General features: G+C 39.6%; 1 pseudogene; it reads right to left on the reverse strand.

Moving 5' to 3' along the window:
* Positions 1-10,525: 10,525 nt before the first annotated feature.
* On the reverse strand, positions 10,526-18,703 carry LOC121267161 (annotated as a pseudogene).
* Positions 18,704-22,284: the final 3,581 nt, after the last annotated feature.

Here is a 22,284-nt window from a genome sequence, read left to right on the forward strand (position 1 = left end):
TAGGAGCGAACTACAGAGCTAGGCTTAATGAAGGAATAAGATGGGCCAACTACTTATGTTTAATTTGAGTATTTCCTGTATGGGCCATAGGCCTTAGTATAAGAATAGTTAAGTAATTTCATACATTTGCTTTATAATTCATGTAAGCAGATAGTTATTGTTTCATTTAGAATTTTTCTATGTTGTTAGACTATTTGGAGGAGCTCTCCCTCAAAGAAGAGTATTTTTCACGATCAATTCAATACAATATTATAGTTATCCATCATATTTTCCAGAATTTTCCATCCATTTTTACTACTCATTGATTTGTAACGTAACAAGTGGTATCTAGAGACGGGTTCCTCCCCTGCTTCCATGGCTGATGGCACGAGATTGAGTGATTTTCAAGAAGGACTTCAAGCCTTCAAGAAGACTACTAAGGCTCACATCAAACAGTCAAAATCTCAATTTTCTACTATTGGAGTGGAGTTACAAGCAATGAGGCAGCAAATGGAAGGCATGATGCAACAGTTTGCCTCCATTGCGACATATCTGCACATAAACAACAAGCATAGGTTAGGTAGATCTGGCAGTCATAAAGAAGCATATAAACAAGGTCAGATGACTCCACACATAGGGGAAATACTTCCAATAGCAGTGCGACTAGATTTTCCTACTTTTCATGGTGAAGAACCGCATGAGCGGCTGTATAAGGTGAATCAATTCTTTAAATTCCATAATACTTTACCACATCAACATTTGAGACTAGTTTCTTTCCATATGGAGGGCAAGACCCTAGTATGGTTTCAAGACTTAGATGAATCTGGTTTGATTTTTGATTAGGATGGGTTTGTGAGAGCATTGTTGTTTAGATTTGGGCCCAGCAGTTATGATGAACCCATGGAACAATTGACTAGGCTGAAACAAGTTGGGATTGTGGAAGAATACAAGGCTCACTTTGAAGCCCTTTTATAATAGACTTAGAAGTCTATTGGAACAGTACAAATTAAGTTGTTTCCTAAGTGGCCTAAGGGATGAAATACGACTACCAGTGCGTATGTTCAATCCAAACAACCTTACCTCAACCTATAGCCTTGCCAAAATACAAGAAGAACACGTTTCCCTCCATAAAAAACTCCTAACCTGAAACCACACCAACTATCACCATGAACTAGCCTCACTCAAAATCCAACCAAACCCTCAAAACCATGACCCCAAAAACTCAGGAAGGGCTGTAGTACCTGTGCAGAAAATTAGTAATAATCAAATGAATGATAGAAGAGAGAATGGCTTATGTTATCACTGTGTGTCTAAGTGGAGACTTGGACATCGTTGTCAAAGCCCAACATTATACTTAATTGAAGAAGTAGTTGAAGAAGTGGAGACTATTGAGGAAGATTCAGGAACATGGACTGATCAAGAAGGTGGGGTAGGGCTAGATAAGGTTGGGAAGTGTCTTGAAATTTCCCTGCATGTTATCACAGGCTTACTCAACCCAAAAACAATGCGTATCAAGGGGAGGATTGGCAGTCAAGGGGTCGCAATACTGATTGACTCGGGGAGTACGCATAATTTTTTGGACCCAATTTTACTTGCCAAGGTACAGTTGCCAGTCACAACAAATGAGAGAGTGAAGGTTAAAGTGGCAAATGGAGAACTGGTGGAAAGATAGGGAAAAGTGGTAGGGGTCAATGTCATGATTCAGGAGCAGATTTTTAACATGGATTTGTATTTATTGGTTCTGGCGGGATGTGACATGGTTTTAGGGGTGCAATGGCTTCAAGGGCTAGGCTTTATCCTATGGAACTTTAAGGAATTGGCAATGCAATTTTCCTTCAACTATTGGATTGAGGAGGGGTATGTAAATAGATCCAATCATCGGGAGAACAAAGGCATTTTACTTCAGTTAATTGAAAAGAACTCAATCACTCAAACACCAACCTTACCTGAGCCCATACAACAACTACTAAATCAGTACCCAGATAATTTTTCTTTTCCAAATGGCCTTCCCTCTAATTAAACCCAAGACCATTCTATCAACCTGCAGCCTGACACTAGACTCATTTCAGTATGTCCTTATCAATACCCCTGTTTTCAGAAGGATGAGATTGAAAAAAATAATAAAGGAATACTGGATTCGGGGGTCATTCGTCCTAGTCAAAGTCCTTATTTCTCACCCGTCTTATTGGTGAGAAAAGCAGATGGGACATGGAGATTGTGTGTGGACTATAGGGTGCTAAACAGTGTCACTATCAAGGATAAATATCCTATACCCGTAGTGGAGGAGTTGATGGATGAGCTACATGGGGCCAAAAAATTTTCTAAGCTTGATTTGAGGTTGGGCTACCATCAAATCAGGGTGAAAGTAGAAGATGTGCCGAAGACTACGTTCAGAACTCATGAAGGGCACTACGAGTTCCTAGTCATGCCATTTGGCTTGACCAATGCACCCTTGACATTTCAAAGCCCCATGAACCAGGTTTTTAAACCTCATCTTAGACGTTTCATTTTGGTTTTTGTTACGACATTTTGATCTATAGCAGGGATGCTGAAACTCACTTAACACACCTAAGGGTGACTTTTGATCTTTTAAGGCAAAATCAGCTTTTTGCCAAAATGAGCAAGGACTGCTTTAGCTGTGAGGAGATTGCTTATTTAGGCCATTTAATATCTGGCCAGGGCATTAGGGCTAACCCTGAGATGCTAAAAGCCACGCTGGAGTGGCCAGTCCCAAAATCCATTAAGGCTTTAAGAGGTTTTTTTAGGCCTCACTGGTTATTATAGGAGGTTTGTGAAAGTGTACAAAGCCATTGCTGCTAGTTTGACTGGGTTGTTGAGAAAAGATGGGTTCAAGTGGAATGAAAGGGCCCACGATGCTTTTGAAAAGCTCAAAACAACCATAACTCAACCTTCTGTCTTGACCTTACCTAATTTTCAACTACCCTTCATTATAGAATGTGATACGTCCGGGGAGGCCATTAGGGCCATTTTAATGCAAGAAGGTAAACCCCTTGCATTTTTCAATCAAGCACTTTTAAAAGGGAGGGCATTAAATATGTCCACTTATGAGAAAAAATTATTGGCACTAGTTTCAGCAGTTCAAAAGTGGCGACCTTATTTGTTGGGCCAATCCTTTGTGGTCAAAACAAAAGACCACCAAAGTCTTAAGGTCTTACTAGACCAAAGGGTAGGAACAGCTATGCAGCAAAAGTGGATCTCCAAACTTATGAGTTATGATTTTATTGTGGAGTATAAGAAAGGAAAAGAAAACCTAGTGGCAAATGCACTTTCCTAAAGGGAGACTACAACAGAGACTACAATAGCTATGATTTCTATTCCTAGTTGGGATTGGATGACTGAAATCAAGTCTCTTTATGATACGGATGAGGTAACATAAGGGTTATGGCAGAAACATCGAGAGGGGAGTTTACCCCAGCACTACTAAAAAAAATGGCATTTTGTTATACTAAAATAGGATGTATGTACCTGCTAACCCCACCATGATCACTAAACTGTTACAATTGGTGCACAGCAACCCCATGGGGGGCCACTTGGGCTTTGACAAGACAAGCCACAGACTCAAAAGGGACTTCTACTGGCCAGGTTAGAAAAAGGATTTGAGAATATTTTTTAGGGATTGTGAAGTGCGTCAGACAGTCAAGGTTGATAATACACTCCCCGATGAGCTATTACAACCCCTGCCTATACCCTCAAAACCATGGTCCGAGATAACTATGAATTTTGTTGAAGGATTACCCACATCTGGGGATTCAATGCTCTATGCTTGGTGGTGGACAGATTCACTAAATACGCCCACCTTGTACCCATCTCACACCCCTACACAGCCAAGGTGATAGCCCATCAATTTCTAAAACACATTTTCAAACTCCATGGGTTGCCTAACTCCATCATCTCAGACAGAGATCCCACATTTACTAGCAAATTTTGGAGGAAATTATTTGCTTTGCAGGGAGTCCAACTAGCCTTCAGCACTGCCTACCACCCTCAAACAGATGGGCAGACTAAGGCTGTAAATAAGTGGGTCGAGAACTATTTAGGAGTTATGTCAGTGATACTCCTAAAGTCTGGTCAAATTGGATTGCCCTAGCCGAGTTGTGCTACAACTCTAAACAGCATGCAACCACCAAAATGACTCCCTTTGAGGCCCTCTACAAGTTTAAATCCCCTAGATTAATGAACTACAATTCACAAATAGCCAAGGTAGAGGAAGTGAGCATTACCTTACAGGAGCGTGACATACTGTGGCACCTGCTAAAACAAAATCTAGTTAGTGTTCAGGAAAGAATGAAAAAAAAGGTAGACTTGAAGAGAAAGGAGTTACAGTACCAGGTAGGTGATTGGGTCTATTTGAGGTTGCAACCATATCGCCAGGCCTCAGTCCAGCAACGGCAAAATCTCAAACTTTCACTCAGATACTATGACCCCTTTCAAGTGGAGTGAAAAATTGGAGAGGCGGCTTACTAGATTCAACCTCCACCCATAGCTCATATCCATAATGTGTTCCATGTTTCACTATTAAAGAAAAAAATTAGGGAAAAAGGTCAGTCCTTTTCCTACACTACCACCTGTCAACTCAAGGGGGTTTTTAAACTAGAGCCAGAAGAAATTTTAACTAAAAGAATGAAGAAGGTGAAGAATAGACCTGTGGTGGAGTTACTGGTTCGTTGGTAGGGGCAACCGGCAGAAGAGGCATCATGGGAATCCTACCACCACTTGTGTGAATCATTCCCTCACCTTGTGGGCTAGGTATTCTAAAGAAGAGGGCTCTGTTACATGCCTATGGAGGACGATGGAAGTGAGGGGCGCGACACTAACGACACTAAAGGTTTAGAATTCGGAAGTGGTATTCAGGAATGGGGAACTCGTGTGGAGAAGACCCTAGAAGCTAAGGTGCAGAAAGGGCCAGATGGGCTAGGAGCGAACTACGGAGCTGGGTTTAATGAAGGAATAAGATGGGCCAGCTGCTTATGTTTAATTCGAGTATTTCCTGTATGGGCCATGGGCCTTAGTATAAGGATAGTTATAATTTCATACATTTGCTCTATAATTCCTATAAGCAGATAGTTATTGTTTCATCTAGAATTTTCTTGTGTTGTCAGACTATTTGGAGGAGCTCTCCCTCGAAAAAGAGTATTTTTTACTATTAGTTCAATACAATATGATAGTCGTCCATCATATTTTCCAAAATTTCTCATCCATTTTCACTACTCGTAGATCTGTTGTGTAACAGTAACCCTAATTCGATTAGTCGCCGAGAAAACCAACAAAAACAAATAATTAAGAAAAATAATGAAGTGGGCGAGGATTAAGCCCCGGTTTGGATTGAAAACTCATCTCAACTCATCTCAACTTATCTCATCTCTTCTCATCATTACAACTTTTCCAAATTCTCACACAAAATATAATAAACAATTCAACTTTTTCAAATCCTAAAATAATAATAAGATTAAAAAATAATATTCTAATAATATTTTATTCAACTCATCTCAAATCATCCCAACTCATCTCTAAATTCAAATGGAGCCTAAGGGAAAAAAAATTTAACCAAGTTAAAGTAGTAGATAAAATTACATAGTCGCACAAGAAAAAGATCGATAGGTGCAGGCTTTGTAAACGATTAGGTTAATGGATCGGATATCAAAAGGGGAAGGGAGAATTTTCTGAGTGTAATGGAGCGTGGCTTGCGTGGAGTGGGGTGTGGAGTGCAAGAGAGAAATGAATATATAAATTGAAAAGAAAAGGAGTAAAAAACAGAGGGTTGTGGGTTTGACGAAATAACAAGCGAAGAAGTGCGCGAGGGCAGGCAATCACATGGCAAGTGTAAAGATGTGAAGCAATCTCCATCGGATGTGGAATGGACGTCAATGCTGTCACGCCCAGAACCAAAGCAATTAGCAAAGTTCCAAGGTTCTAGTGGGGACATCGTTGATTCGTTACCCTCTTCAACTTATTCTAATGTGATTAATTGTCGGTAACGGACATTGTTGTTTTTCAACGTGCTTTTCGTCTACTTTTTAGCTAGCTAATCAGTAAATGCAAGGAAAAACTTGTGCCATTGTACAAGCTATGATTCAATGGGCTCAAGTTTAGGAGTGAGTTCAGTCCGATCCCAGGAGGTTTTGTGGACCGGACTGGACCTATTCAGTCCAGGGTTTTTCCACCCTGGACCAGATCGAACAGCCTAAGGATCGATCCAGTCTGGCCCCATTCGGGACGGTTCGGTCTGATCAGTCCATTCGGTCCAACCTTCTTCTCATTTTAAAATCGATTAATAAAAAAATTTATTTAAAATATTAAATTAAAATTAAGTGACTTATTAAATGAAAATTACATAATAAATTGTACAATTATTAATATATACTAGTATTATATATTATATTTATACATTAAAGAATATAATAATACATTGTTCTAAATATATATAGTTATAGACTTAGTACCAATACTATAACTAATAACTAGACTAGTAGTATTACTAATATACTATATGTTAGTGATAAATTGGTAATACACTAATAATACTATATTAAATAATGCTCTATGTAGCTATAGTGATTTAATACTAACATATTAAGTTAATTATATTAATACTATTATAAATTTATACATATAGTATAATTTATACTATAACTCTTATAATTTGTTAATATATTAATATATATTAGTACTATATATTATAGTTATACATTAAAGAATATAATACTTGTGATATATTAATAATTAATTATATACAATTATTTATATAAATAATATATATAAATAATAAAATATATTTATATTTTTTTAATTTTTATTCGGTTCAATCCGGGGTGAAAAACTCTTAGACCGGATTGGACGTGACCAATTCGATTCAGTCCGGTCCGGTAAGTTTCTCCGGTCTAGACCGGCTGAATCTCACCCCTATTCAAGTTCAAGTCCGGCTCCTTTGTTATGATATTTTGTTCAAATTCAGAGGAGAGGCTCGATTTTAGAATTCCGTCCATTGATTAGTACATGCGAGGCAAGATCAAGTGAGAGGGAAGGTCCAACCCAAACATGACTGGGCTTGAAAACTCGTTGGGTTGGTGTTTGCGAACAATACTGAACAAGCGGCATTGACCATTGAGTCTCTAAGTTAATATAATTTTGTCTATGAGAGCAATAAAGCAAGAAAAATTTACAAATAGATTTTATAAAAATAAATTCACAAATTAATATAATTTTAAAATAAATATAATATATCATATGAAACTACGTTAATTTGTAAATTTACTCTTATAAAATCTTTTTATGCATATAATACTTCTTGTAAAGTAAAGCTACACTTCCTTTTCTTCTCCTAGCTTTTTCTGTTTTTTCTTTTTTAAGTAAATAAAAATCTTGTTCTTGGAACATGAATAATGTCTACTACATATAATGCCAACGTCAATTGGATGTTGTCACTGACACTAGAATATTTGCATTTTGCAGCTAGCTTAACATCTTTACTAGAGGTGGGCTGCAAGTCATACCACCATTCGGTAATCTCGCCAGAGCGCAGAATGCTTTTAGCATATCTGAGATGGGTGAATTTTGGTCATGAATCATCTATCTCGGATCTAGTCCAAAATGTCTATATAAATTAGGAACTCTGCATAGATTCCTAATATGTAAGCCTGTTTGCTACACAGCATGACTAGCGCATGCAAACATCAGCATTTCCCACGATAAAAATTTAAAATGGCACATCGGATATGCACATGCAATGCAACCATCAACATTTCTCAAAATCAAAATTCTAAACGACATAATAGATTAGACATGTAACGCTCCATCTCCGAGGGTCCGGAGAGTTAACTCATGTTATCTAAAAATCATCTTCAATAACACTTTTAAAAATAACCCAGAGTCTCCTTAACATTTTAACATATTCGTTCAACACAATTATCCATGTTCCTATACAAGGGCACCTTAGAAGTACCTCAATATATACATTAACATTTCCACAAAGACTAGAAATATTCCTTACTCAAAATATCAAAGCAACACAAAATATTAACACTACCAAAATACTCTCCAAAAAGTCATTGTACCCTAAGGCACTTAGTTCTCTATGATCAACAAAACTTGAAAGCATTCCCTATTCCTGACTTCCAGCTGATGCATCGAAATTATCTGAAAAATATTATGGAGATAAGGGGGTGAGTTATCAACAACTCGGTAAGCAGAAAATATATACTAGTGTGTAAACATGAGCATTTTCAGAATTCAGAAGGCAGTACAAAATAGTTACTTTCAGAATGCATAATCAAAGCATGTTATCAAAAATTTCAGAGCAAAGCTTTCAAATAAATTTCTTACTCAAAAATCTTTTGGCATGTCAGAATCTAAGACCTCATCTTTATAATATCAGAACATCACATCGGGACAGATACCATGTTTAACCCCCATGGTAGGGTTATAAACCACCATTATACCCGTGGTAGAGCCGTATCCACTATTATAACCCGTGGTTGGGCCGTATCCACTATTATTACCCGTGGTTAGGCCGTATCCACTATTATAACCCGTGTTTGGGCCGTAACGGAAACCAAGCAGAACATCAAAATCAGACTTAATCAGAATACAGAATCAGAAATTCATGCCAAGATTTTCAGATGACACATCATATCAAACAAAATACTAAATAGCTTCAGATCATCTCACATGTTTGCAATAAACAAAATAAAAATATTTTTATTTATTCATGACCAAAAACTTTTAGATTTTCACATTCGCTTTTTTGTATAGTTCAGAATAAAATGCACAAAATTAGCTCATGTCTACACCAGTCATGACATAAAATATTTTCTCTTATATAGAATTTATGCATATGCAGAATAAACATCTGAGGTCGTCTTCAGAGTTCTTTTCAAAAACAAACATGCTTATTTTCAAAGTCAACCTCATTTCATTTCTTTTATGCAAAACTAGTATATGAACCCCGCTTACCTGGACTGCTTAGCTTTTCAAAAATTTCCTCAAAAATGCCGAACAAACTTAATTGTCACCTATAAAATAATCACGTAAATTTTCATAAACTTCTATTCAATCTCGTATTTCGATACTTAAGCCTAACTTCTAAAATAACCTATTTTTAATTCCTCAAAATCCAAAATTCTCATTATTCCTAAAATACCAACATCACTTTCTAAACTTATCAATATCCAACTTAATAACTCTGACTAAAACATTAAATTCTAACTTATTTACGAAAAAAAAATCAAACTATCAAATTTAATACTAAAAAGAGTAATTATACCAAAATATTTTGAATTTATAAAACAACAATTATTTAATAGACTAGATCATGATAAAATTACAACATTATTGTTTACTTTTGAAAGAAAACCATACTTAATACCAATTTAAATTACTTAAATTATCTCTGTAAACATAAATATATTAGAGATTGCTAACTCATATTAAAAGTTTAAAACACCTAACGCAATCTGTAGCTCAAAAGGGTAATAATGTAATTTCATTTAATCAAACAATATAATACCCAAGCTTCATTAGAAACTTTGCCCGTTGAAAACAAAGAAGGACTGTTACGTAAAAACAAAAATAGTAGCTTGCGAAGCAGAGGCTCACCGAGGGACTGAGAGCTCAACGGGCGGCGAGCTGGGAGGTTGTCTACGGTGGTGAGGATGGTGGCTACAATAGAAAAGGGGCGGTCGAGCACTGGTGTGTGAGAGAGAGAGAGAGAGAGAGAGCGAGGGTGATGAGCGGGCGAGAGAGAGGACGGTGGGAGACAGAGCTCGGCTTACCGAGGGGTGGTCACGGCGGACCTGGGTGTACGACCGGCATCTTCTGGTTGTTCCCGCTTGAGGCTGAGCAGTTGGGTGGCAGCACTGGGGTTCACTAAGGAGGAAGGCTGATGCTCTGTTTTTCAGTGGTGCAAACAGAGGTGGTGTTTTACGTGGAGAGGGTGGTGGCGCACGGCTTGAGTGGTGGACTAGAGTGGCTGAGGTTCTGTGTGTGGGTTGAGTTTGGTGTAGAACGACGCGTTGGCCTGGCTGTGGGGGTGGCAGGCTGCTAAACGCAACCGAAGCTTGCAGTTTGGTGCTTTACGGAAGGGGGACTGGCTGCAATGGCAACGGCTTCGTGTGTGCTGAGGGCTTGAAATGAGGGCAGCGACAATGAATCTAGGGTTGAGAAAAACTTAACTTATATATAAGCTATAAATAGAAAGCAGAACAAACCTAAACAAAAAGGAAGGAGGTGGACGTGCATGAAATAGGAACTGCTTGACACCGTGCGATGAGAAGTCTGGACTCGATCTCACGGCTGGGCTTTTCAGCCTAAAAAAAAAAAAATACACTTGTCTCATAAATTTTCCTGATGAACAGGTCCATTAAAAGATTTTAACTCTAATTATCAAATCTAGTGAAATATTATAATCCGCCAAAAATATCTTAGGCCCAAACTCTTTTCAAAAAAAAAATATTTACTCGTAATTACAAATGATTTTCTATAGACCCAAAAATTAATTTCGTAAAGTGGCTCTGCTGGACCGGGTGTTACAAGACAAGTTTGATGATTCATGTTAAGTTGTCACTCAGTTCAGCCTACCAGGTAAATCGTTCAAATACGTACTACTGGATAGAAGAAAATGATAATCACAGCGGAAAAGTCATGCTTCCCATCATTTTCCCATCTCTCGTGACAAACAGTTGCATGTGTCTTGCTTCACTGCAGCTCTTGCAATCATGGATGAGTGATAGGTGGTGCTTCTTTGTTTCCTGTAGGATGTATAAACATCATCATATTGACTTGTTTCATTTGGATTAGCTGTGGCACCAAGTCCCAACCTTCCTGATCCTGACTTCTGATCTACACTTCCATCAGCATATGCCCCCGTCTCAGGGTCCACCTGCAGGTTCGGGGGAGGAGGGATGCAAGCTCCTCCCTTGGCATACTGCAGGTTCTCTCTCACACGCATCTTCATCTCTTGAATCAGCATTAATGGGCCCTTCAGAAGGGTTAATCTCTCCAATGTCTTTGAAGAATTTCGACACACTCAAGAATTTCAGATTGAGGAACATTGGATGGAGGAATTACAGTTGGTATGTCCAAAGGGCTCATGGGAGAGTAGGGCACCCCGCTACCAATCTGCATCTTTCTGACCATTCCAGGAATAAGACCTGGTGGAAACAAAGGATATGGTGGCAATTTTTCACCATTGCCAGCAGTTGGGCCTGGCAATAAATGGGGTGTGGGCTGTTGGTTTGCTGGTTGAACAGAAGCTGATATGGTCATGGGCCCCCATAAAAGCACCACCGGGGCCTGAGTTTGGAAGAAATTGCTTGGTTGCTAGAGATGGCGGAATGGCTTGGGCAGAGGCTGCATGTTTATCAGGAAGCTCTTGATCTGGTAAATTCCTATCAGGTAGCCACTGCTGGATGTTATGGTTTGTTGAATGCTGCGGCAATACTGCATGAAATGAAAATTAAGTGCAATTTATATCATTCTTTATGTATAGAGACATATGCATAGACGCATCTAGGCACCTGCGTTGAACCAAAAGAAACCCAGTCCTGCTGCCCCTAAAAAATAACAGAAACATAGAAGCGTTTCGGAATGGGATGGGGAGGATGGGGGTCGTAAAATTGCCTCCTCAACCCCAGGTTTATTACATGGCAAAAGCACCAGCTTTGGCATGGCTTTGACGATTTGAGAGAGTAAGTTAGAGAGAGAGGGGGAGAAAAGCACAGCTTACCAGCAGCCGGATCTGCTGCACCACTGGTAGTTGGAAGCCCTGGAAAAGAATTAGTCGGTGGCCCAGCAATCATCTCACCCGTAAGCTCGTTGATAGTATTCAGATCAAAAATATCTTTGGAAGCCCACAACTCTAAAATCTTCTGTAACCTTGTCTGATTTTCCTCCTTGTTCTGAGGGTTGTGATAAATCCTCCTGAGCATGGAACCTAAAACAGGTACAAATGCAACGGCTTCATTATCAAGGTTGGGGCTTGTCCTACGTAGAAAGCTGTAAATTTTGCAAAGCAATATTAAATTTTTTTTTTTAATAAGTAAAAGCAAGACTAATATATGTAAACCATGAAACAAAATGCAGCTAAACAAAAATTGAGAAACTCGGGAACAAGCATAATAGTCGACACTAGTTTTCGATGCTCATTACAAGGTGAAGATAGGTGAGCTATGACAATATTTTGGCATGAGTACGCATCCCTTAGAACTTGAAACAAGTGGTTCGCCTCCAGGAAGAGGTCCATCTTTTTACTGCATCATGTTAAAGAGCGAAATTCATTCCAAATTTTTCTTATTGAACTTAGAATACCCCTTCCAACATCTAAATTCAATAACTGACTACAGTTCATCTTCAACATCTAAAGTTTTGAACTTGATGTTAGGTACCTTTGAGATTGGATAGGTCACGTCACAGGCGCGGGTGGTGGAAATGATGGCTTGTTGGCTTTGGTTCCTTTGTGTTTGATCTGGTGTATTTATAGGGAATGTAATGCTCGAGCCTTGGGACATTGTGTGAATACAGTGTTCAAATAATGAACAAACAATTTTCTTTTGTTTGGATGGTTGCATAGTGCATACGATGGTTTAAATTTCTCGAAGTTTCGTGGAATTATGATGTGATACTCCATATTTTAGTGTATTTTAACTGAATGATTATTTTAATTAATTTAAATATTAGTTCTCTTGTTTTAAAATTTATTGTGTTGTTGGATTTAATTATTTTATTTTACTTTGTCACTGTGTTTAAATTATTTTATTTAATTTGTTGTTTTGAAATCTTTTCCGCTGTATCATTTTTGTGACCCAAGATGTAAGGATTGGACCTCATTTCTTTCCCTCTATTTTTCTTTCCTCTTTTTCTTTTTCTCCTTTTTTTTCTTTTTCTTTTCCGTCTCTTTCTTTTTCTCCTTATTTCTCCCCTGCTTCTCTCCCGCGCGCGATGTCTTCTCCTTCCCTCCTCGCATCCATGCGTCGTCCTCCAGCCCGCCACCGTGCGCCTCCGTCCGGCGACACCGCCCCTCCCAACCTCTTCCCCTCCTACCGACGATCACACCCCTGTGTTTTCAGCCCCTCCCACGCCGCGAAACTCCCCCACGCGTGGCTTCAAGCCGCACGGATTTTGGTGCTCGCGCGCCACCGCCGTGCCACCTCCGGCCACCATCTCTTCACCACTTCATCCTCGACCTCCTAGCAACCTAACCCACCCATCCCCAGGTCCGATCCGCCACCAGTGAAGCTCCACCATCCACATTTTCGTTTTGGACATTTTGGCCTTAAACTGCCCTCTACGCCGCCACCCACGGCCAACCACCACCACCATTGGTTTCACCGACATCCCTAAGTCTTACCCTATCAATCTCGGGTCTTGGTTTGTCCCCGTTCAAAAATGAGTTTTTGAGACCCACGGCCACAGTGCATTTTTCACTGTTCTGTTGTTGTGCCGCCACTTCTAGCACTTCCGTAATCTTTCAAAAATTATATTATAACATTGTAAGTCTTTTCTCAAAGAACTTTTGAGATTTAAATGTATTTTGCGCTAACTCATATTTACTGTGAATTGGTTGGTTGTGCCGGACTGAGTTCGAGGAGTAAGGGGGTCGGTTGGATTAGATTATGGAGTTGTTTGTGTGATTGGTTTATGATGTGAGATTTATTGGCAGTTTCGGATTTAAATATTGGTGTTTTGAGTTTGACGTTGGTTACGGTGGATATTGATGATTTTAGAAAGTGATGATATATTTTGAAATTATGAGGGTTTTAAGTTTTGAGGAATTAAAATAGGTTATTTTAGAAGTTTAGGCTTAAATATCGAAATATGTGATTAATTGGAAACTTACAGAAATTATGTGATTATTTTTATAGGTGACGATTTAGTCGACTCGACATTTTTGAGGAAAATTCTGGAAAAGCTAAGAATTCTAGGTAAGCGGGTTCCTGTGCTAGACCTTACACGAATTATTGAGACTGAGGTTGACTTTCTGAAAATTTTACATATTTTTGTGATGAAATGAGAACTTGGGAAAAACCAACTTCGGTCGCTTATTTGCATTACTCATGAAATTTGTATGAAAAAAAGAAAATATTTTATGACATGCATTGTGTAGAAATGAGCTAAACTTTGTCATGTTGCCTCTGAAATCTGAAAAAGAGCGATATTGAGAATCTAAAAATTTGTGCATTTATTTAGAAAGATGCTCCGACTTTTATTTTCAGTATGTGAGAATGATCTGATTATGTTTTGGTATTCCGTTTTATTTTGATATGGCATCTGAAAACCTTTGGCATGGTGTACTGATTTTGTATCTGACTCTGTCTCTGCTCTGCTTTGTTATGCTCTGCTCTATTTGGGTTGGTACCAACTTCTCTATCTCTGAGTTCACCCACTTTGGAAACAAAGTAGTTTTATTGTAGTCTTTCCTGTGTGCACACTCGGGGCTCCGAGAAGAATAAGGGAAAGATTCACTTTTGTCTCTGCTCGGTTTGGCCACCGGGGATAGCACAACCCTACCACGGGGGTGAAACATGGTCTCTGCTCTGTAAGATGCTCTGTTTTGATATGACAAAGATGTTCAGGTTATGTTATGCCAAAGTGTTTTTGAATATGAAATGGATCTTTAAATATGAACAGTTGACTCTTTTGGAGTATGAAAAGATTGAAAAGTCGCTCTGGTTTTCTGATAACACGTTTCTAAGATCTGCATATAAAAATATAATGTTTTGTTTCTGCATATTGAACTTTCTGAAAAGGCTCATGTTTGCACTCTAGTATATGTTTTTTGCTTATTGAGTTGTTGATAACTCACCCCCCTCTTATCTCCAATATTTTTAGATGATTTTTAGATATTTCAGCTGAGGATCAGGACTATGAAGAATTGGGTGAGATGATTTAAGAATAGTGGATTGAGAATAGAAAGCTTTCGATGAATATTGGTAATTTTTGGAGTTACTGTATTGAGGATTTTATATACGAGTATGTGTGGTTAATAAAATTTGAAGTGTTTACGTTGGATTTGGAGCTTTTGGGAAGAGTATTAGCAATGTTGGAGTTGATTATCAGGTAATCTGAGTTAATTCTCCGGATCCTCGGGAATGGGGCGTTACATATGATCTCTCTTCTTTCACATAGTTGGGCATTCCCACCCTCTATGCTGTGTATGCGATTGCACTTTCTGGGAGGTGGAAGCACAAGTTCGATGTAATTTGTGTCAATTTTAAGGGTTTTTTCTACTCTTTTCTTTTTTATTGTCAATGTAAGAGCTCTTTGTGACTATTCCTGCCATAGGCAATCTCCTGTCCTAAACATAATTTGGCAAGTATATGATGCTCAGCTGGTGTTCCTTTCTCAAAGCAGAACTACCATGGACATTAGGGAAAATAAGAAAAGACTACCTGAGTTAGGTCCCTAAGGGTGGCCACCAAACAAAGCCAGAATAAGATTTGGACTCAGGGGTGCGCTTCCCAATCAAGAAATCCAAGCTGAAGAAACTCCATGGGATTATCTTAAGGGAGCTTCTGATACTGAGTTGTGGTGGTTTCTAGGGGAATACTCAAAGAATCCGAAGTTGAACAGCCAACTTCATGGTGGAAAACAGATTTAATGGATGACAAGGACAGATAAACTTCTATTTCTATAAGTATAAAGACAGGTAGACTTTTTTTTTTTAATAAGTAAGAAAAAAAGACAAGTAGACTTAGAGGTTCAAAGCTTGGTTTTTATTCCCTACACTATCATTGCTATCATTGTTGCAAGGATGCAGGCCAAATTTGATGGATATCCACAATTCTTGTTCTAATCAGCTGACTAAAATGGTAATGAAAGCATCTTTGTTAGGTATTGTTAATAATAATAGCTCACCAACCATAAACTCGAGTAGTGTTCAGGTTTCCTTATGGACAATGAACAAAGCCATAACAACACCCCCACCAAAAGAATGTAGAAAACGGGGCAATAGTATAGCTTCTACCAGAGCCCTCTAGAGAAGTATGGTTGACAAAGATCCAAAAATCAATAGCCTTAACACGTTAGCGGGGAGGAAAAAATATATATGAGCAAAACGTTGGGGGGAAAACTGCATGAGTAGAAATCATGAAACTAAAAGACAACATTATTTGTGCAGCCATCTTGTATACACCTTGTGTACTTGGTTACGCCTATTAATAAAATTTTACTCATATAAAAAAAAAAAAAAAAAAAAAAAAAAAAAAAAAAAAAAACATAATTTTGCAGCCATAGAATGTTACCTATCAAAAAGAATGTCATTTGCAAGGTATATTATATGCAGTTGCCTCTTATAATCATCTAGGACAAAAATTCGTTTTCTAAGTGCCTTAGCCAGTGCGAGTGCAAATGGGGATCTCTGCATGAACCGGTTTTTGGCACCCTTAATTGACTATTTCGTACCATTTACATTGTTAAGCACGCTATTGAGCACCATTGCAACATCAGATGGAAGTGGTCCAGAAAGACTTGGATGACTGGTCATAATCTGGTCAACCATGAATCCCAAAAGATTGTGAATGCTGATGGTGTTGTGGCTGCTCGTAGAATGAGCGAATAGGAGGTTGGTGCAATTGAGCACCCAATACTGTAGCTGATGCCCCAACACCTGCAGCTGCGTCATTCATTGGGGGAGCATTTAAAGGGGGAGGATGCATCATAGGTATAGTCAATGATGCAAAACGAGGATTGAAGGGACCACCCGGAGGATGTGTAGCTAACCAAAGCCTGTAACGGTAGTACCCATGCCCCTCCCTGCCAAAGAGAAAACTGTAGTCAGGATTCTCTTGCTGCTTTTCACGAATCATAGCTTCAAATTCAGGGCCGTTCTTGGCAGCATACTCAACAAGTTTTTCGATGCGCTTATGCAGCTCCGGATTGGAAGGTGGAGCTGCTTCATATGGACCATGAAACTGTGGAGGAATGAGAGGAGAGGGTAAATGAGGGGGGAAAGCTGGCGGTGTGTTAGGGACCTCGGTCAAGTCCCTAAACACTATGATCTCCTCGCCTAGGATCTCCTTGTGATGACCGAGTGCTCGTTCCTCTCTTGCTTGGTTCTCGAACAAAGGTCACAAAGATGGTAACTTTGGTAGAGTGAGGTTAGGTGATTTGGCTTGACTTGTCGTGTGGGTTGGTGGGAAAGATGATGGCGTGTGAGGGTTGCAATGGGTGATGGAGGCGCACGACAATGGAGGAATCTAGGGTTGGCGCCACTTAGGGTTTAGGTTTAGGGTTGGATGGAGGATGATGGAATTAGGGTTAAATGTTGGGCGGCTAGGGTGGACAGCAACAAGGAATGGATTGAGTGATTAGTTGAGAGATTTTAGGAAGGGTTCCTAAAATCTTGGAACTTCAATAAGGGAAGGATATGGCCGGTTATGGGAGAGGATATGGTCAACTACGGTTCCTAAATTATAGGAACCCCAATATGGAAAGGGAGGTGGGCGGCTAGGGCTAATCCAATTAAGGCAAGTGATGGCTGAAAATTGGACTTGAATGCAAATGGGAGTATGTTTCGGCTAGGCCAAACAAGGATGGAAGAGGGGTAAATATGGGAATGCCATGTATGGAAGTGGAGATTTGGCTAGGGTTTTATGGGAGTGGCGGCAAGCTATTTATGGAATGTGGACTAAAGCAAACACTACAGTGGGCGACACTAAGTGATTGGAGGGATCAAATGAGGCAATTGATGGGTTTGGCAATGAACAATCCGAAGAACATAATGTATTCTTAAGAATAATTCAAGAACAAATCATAAACAATGCACATAAAAATAATAATATCAATGGCCAGAAAATGGAAGACAAAAGAGTGAATGAATAATACTCATAAGATTGATAACTTGAATCACACTTATTCACGAATTGTAAAGTGTGATTCTCTCCTTAGGGATTCACGAATTGCACCCCAAAGAGTCCAAGTGCTAAGCACCGAAATGTATCATCTCAAGAACAAAGCCGTCCAAAAGGAATTTGTCAAAAGATGTAAAAGAAAAGACTAAGGGTCCTATTTATAAGAGTTACAATTTGGAAACTCTCAATATGTCCCTTGGAATAATTAAATAAATCAAATTAAATAAATAAATAAATAAATAAAATAACAGTATAAGGGTCATGGACCAAGTCTAGCAGCGACATGCATGGCCCATGGTGGCTAGAATGGTGCATGGTGGTCTTCGGGTTGGTCCATGGCTAGGTGGCACAACATGGCTTGCTGATGGGCATGGCATGGTGCCATGCATGGGCCTGCTGATGGCCATGGTCTGGTGCCATGCAAGGCCTGCTGATGGTGAGCCATGTGTGCGTGCTACATGGCCCAGACTGGTGGCCTGGGCCCTGGGCTGCAAGGCATGGGCTGGAGCCATGCGCTGGATGGCATGCCACTGGCCTAGCCTGCAAGGCACGAGTTGGAGCCGTGTGCTGGATGGCATGCCTGTGAGGGCATGCCACTAGCCTTGTTAGTGTGCGGTGTGGGCTGCATGCTGGGGCGTGCACAGGGGGCGCGCGAGTAAGAGAGTGCGCGTGGGTGCACGCAGGGGCGTGCATAGAATCAGGCGCTCACGTAGGGGCATGAGCATGGGCACGCGCGGGGGTGTGGGCTTGCGCAGGGCGCAAGCAGGCGCGCACGGGAGCTTGTGCCTGGGCATGCGCATGGGCGTGCGCATGCTAGGCCGCACACTGGGCTGTGCGCGGGCACTAACCTCGCTGGCTTGCATGTTGGGCTCCCCGTGCGTGTCAATGAGCGGGCCAAGGCATGCATGCATGATGGGCGCCCCGTGCGTGTCACGACATGGGCCAAGGCATGCGTGTAGGCTAGCCATGGTGCTGTCCTTGCCTTCCAAGGTCAGTGTTAAGGCTTGTCCCGAGATTACTTTTCTAGGGGTTTTAACACGATGCCTGCTATTGTTGTTGAAGATGAAGAAGGAGAGGATGTGGTGGAGGATGCGGATGGAGTTGCTGCATTTGGGGGTGATACGGGAATTGTTGGAGAGAGGGATGTGGGGCTAGGAAAGGAGGACCATGTACTGATAGGAGGAAATTGCGGGTGCTGTGGAGGAAATCCAAATTGTTGTTGTTGTTGCATGCTTGGGGGTTGTCGCTGCTGTTAGGCATATGCCATAGCAGAGGCTGATGCGTAATCACGAGGCTGTCGACCTATCACCCTTTACAGAGAATTAGCAAGAGTATAATTCAGCAGCTGTTGTGAAAATCTTCAAATTCACCTACACTAAATACACAGCGCCCAAAAAAGCATAGATTATCGTTATTATAGCAAGAGGAAAGTGCACTTGTTTTGAGAAAATAACTGGGAAAATGCAATAACGTTCTCTCATTGATATTCCTATTCCAAAAAATGGCCAGTAACCAAAATTTTAATGCAAACAAATTACAAGTTCTCAATGTGCTGTAAACTGAGGATCTCAACATTTATAATGATTCAATGTAATTTGATACGGCACCAAACACTCATGTCACGAAGAAAAATGAATTAACATACAGAGTATGCCATTAAGTTGAAGCGCAAGCCCCAGCAAACACACACACAATCACGGGCAAAAACAGAGAAGAAGTGTAATATGAGCAATATTCAGATTTAAGAAACAAATATACAATAACCTTTAAGCTCCAATCACCAGAAGCAAGAAACTGAAAGCCTATTTGCTTTACACATTGATTTTCAAAGTGTCTCTCATGCCCTTGGGGGGTTTATGGGGTTACAGTCCTATCAGTAAGCAATAAGCTATAAGTTCATTGCAAGCCTGTTTTCGAGTTCTTTGTAATCTCTCGACTAGGGTTTTTCATCCACCAGAATAGACGGTGAAAATTAAAGACTGCAATTTATTTATCAAATCCACGCCGTGATCACTCTCTCTCCGTTCTCTCTCTCACTCATCTCTCTCTCTCTCTCTCTCTCTCTCTCTCTCTCTCTCTCTCTCTCTCTCTCTCTCCCAGTGCCTAACTGCCGAGCTCACCACCTTCAACCGCCTCTCAAACCCTACTCCACCCACGATCACCGCATCTGCCTCTAGATAAACCCTGCATCCCGACGTTAGGTTTGTTCTCTTTCAGTTTCTTCTTTTCATCTTGTTTATGCTGCGTTTGGATGTTCAACTGAGTTGAGTTGAGTTGAGATGATAAAATATTGTTAGAATATTATTTTTTAATATTATTATTATTTTGATATTTGAAAAAATTGAATTATTTATTATATTTTGTGTTGAAATTTGAAAAAGTTGTAATGATAAATTTAGATGAGTTTATTTACCAAACGAAGCCTTAGTTTTCTTGTTTTTCTAGAAACAACTAGTATATGCTTTGAGTCTTTGAAAATAACCTCTATCGAACCTAGTATTTATGAAAAAGGCAATTAAGCCTTTTGTGAGGTGATTTTCCGTAATGCACTTTTCTTTTGAATGAGCAAGTCTTGGCGAAATGGTTATTTGACTTGGGCTGGGCTTGGCCTTTAAAATTTGGATAAGTATTTAAGTTGGGCTTGGGTACGTATTGGTCACAATTTTGTTTTTACGTGGATTGGGTTTGATTTTCTATATGATTGATGATCGGGTGGAAATTAGGATTAAGTAAATTAAGTGGTTATTAATGGATTTGATAAATGATGGTATTTTAGAATTATGAAAATTTTTGGATTCCAAGGAATTAAAATAGGATGACTTTTTTTTAAAAGCAATTCAGGTTTAGATATTAAAATACATGGATTGAAAATTTATAGAAGTTACGTGATTATTTTATAGGTAGGGGTTAATATTCGTTTAGCACTGTTGTGGAAAAATTCTGAAAGTTAAGAAGTTTAAGTAAGCAGGATTCCTATACTAAACTTTGTATAAAAATAAAATTGGTTGAGGTTGATTTTTAGAAAATATGCATGTTTTATTATGAAAAGAAATTTGAAATGACCTCAGTTATTTGCTCTACATTACTCATGAAATTATGTATAAGAATAAAGTATTTTCTGGCATGACTGGTGAAGACACGAGCTATTTCGACATTTTTGTTTCTGAACTGTGCAAAAGAGAGCGAATATGAAAATTTGTGCATAAATGATATTTTTATGATTTGATTCTGTTCTGTCCTGAAAATATTATGTACTCTGATATGATATGATGTGATTTATTGAAAACTCTGGCATGACATTCTGTTTCTGTTCCATTCCGACCTTATCATGGGTGTAAAACCATGGCCTCTGTTTAGGTTGGTACCAACTTTTCTATTTCTAGTACACCCACTTTGGAAACAAAGTGGTTTTATGCGTAGTTGGTACCAACTTTTCTATTTCTGGTGCACCTACTTTGGAAACAAAATGGTTTTATGCGTAGTTTTTCCTATGTGCACACTCAGGGTTCCGAGAATAATAAGGGGAAGATTCACATTTTGTTTTTGCTCGGTTGGCCGTCGAGGTTTGCGCAACCCTATCACGGGGGTTAAACATGGAATTATGTTATGATATGATGTTTCACTTATGTTGTGTCAAAAGGATTTTGATTATGAATATTTATTTGACTTTCGCTCTGATATTTTTGATAACATGTTTTGGCTTGGTAGTCGGTGCAAAATCTCCATATGCCATCCTTCTTCTTCACCAAGAGAACCGGACTTGAGAATGGACTAATGCTTGACTAGATGAGCCCATTAGCCAACATCTCATTGACTTGCTTTTCAATCTTGATCTTTTGGTAGTAAACATACCGGTAGGGGGCCACATTAACTGGCCTGGCTTCCTCCTTCAAATGAATGTGATGATCAAATTCCCTTGAGGGTGGAAGTGTCTTCAGGTCCTCCATCACTCTAAAAAACCTCCCCAACAACTCCCTCAAGTCACTAGGCATCTTGGCCCCTAACTCCCTCTCCAAGCCCCCTCCATTTCATGCCTCTCACTCAAGCCCCTCAGTAGGGAGGCTAATGTGATAGCAAAACATTGCCCCTTGCCTCAAAATCTTCTCCATATCATTAGGCCCCAAGGCCTTGCATTCCCCTCTTCAACTCATCCTTATTGTCACCCATTTGCCCCCATCATAAACTCCATAGTCATTTTTTTATAATCTGACACTATCTTCCCTAGCTCCTCTAACCATTGCACACCTAACACAACATCTAACCCAACAATAGGCAAAGAATACAAATCCACCACAATCTCAAGGCCTTGTGTTTTCAAACATACTTTTTTATATACTTCTCTACACATCAACTTCTCCCCACTAGCTACCTTGACCTCAAATGGAGTGATAGAAGTCATAGGCAACCCCAAGCTCTCGGCCACTTTAGAATTGATGACAATAGC

This window comes from Juglans microcarpa x Juglans regia, chromosome 1D (assembly GCF_004785595.1).
Source record: "Juglans microcarpa x Juglans regia isolate MS1-56 chromosome 1D, Jm3101_v1.0, whole genome shotgun sequence".
Taxonomy (NCBI): Eukaryota; Viridiplantae; Streptophyta; class Magnoliopsida; order Fagales; family Juglandaceae; genus Juglans; species Juglans microcarpa x Juglans regia.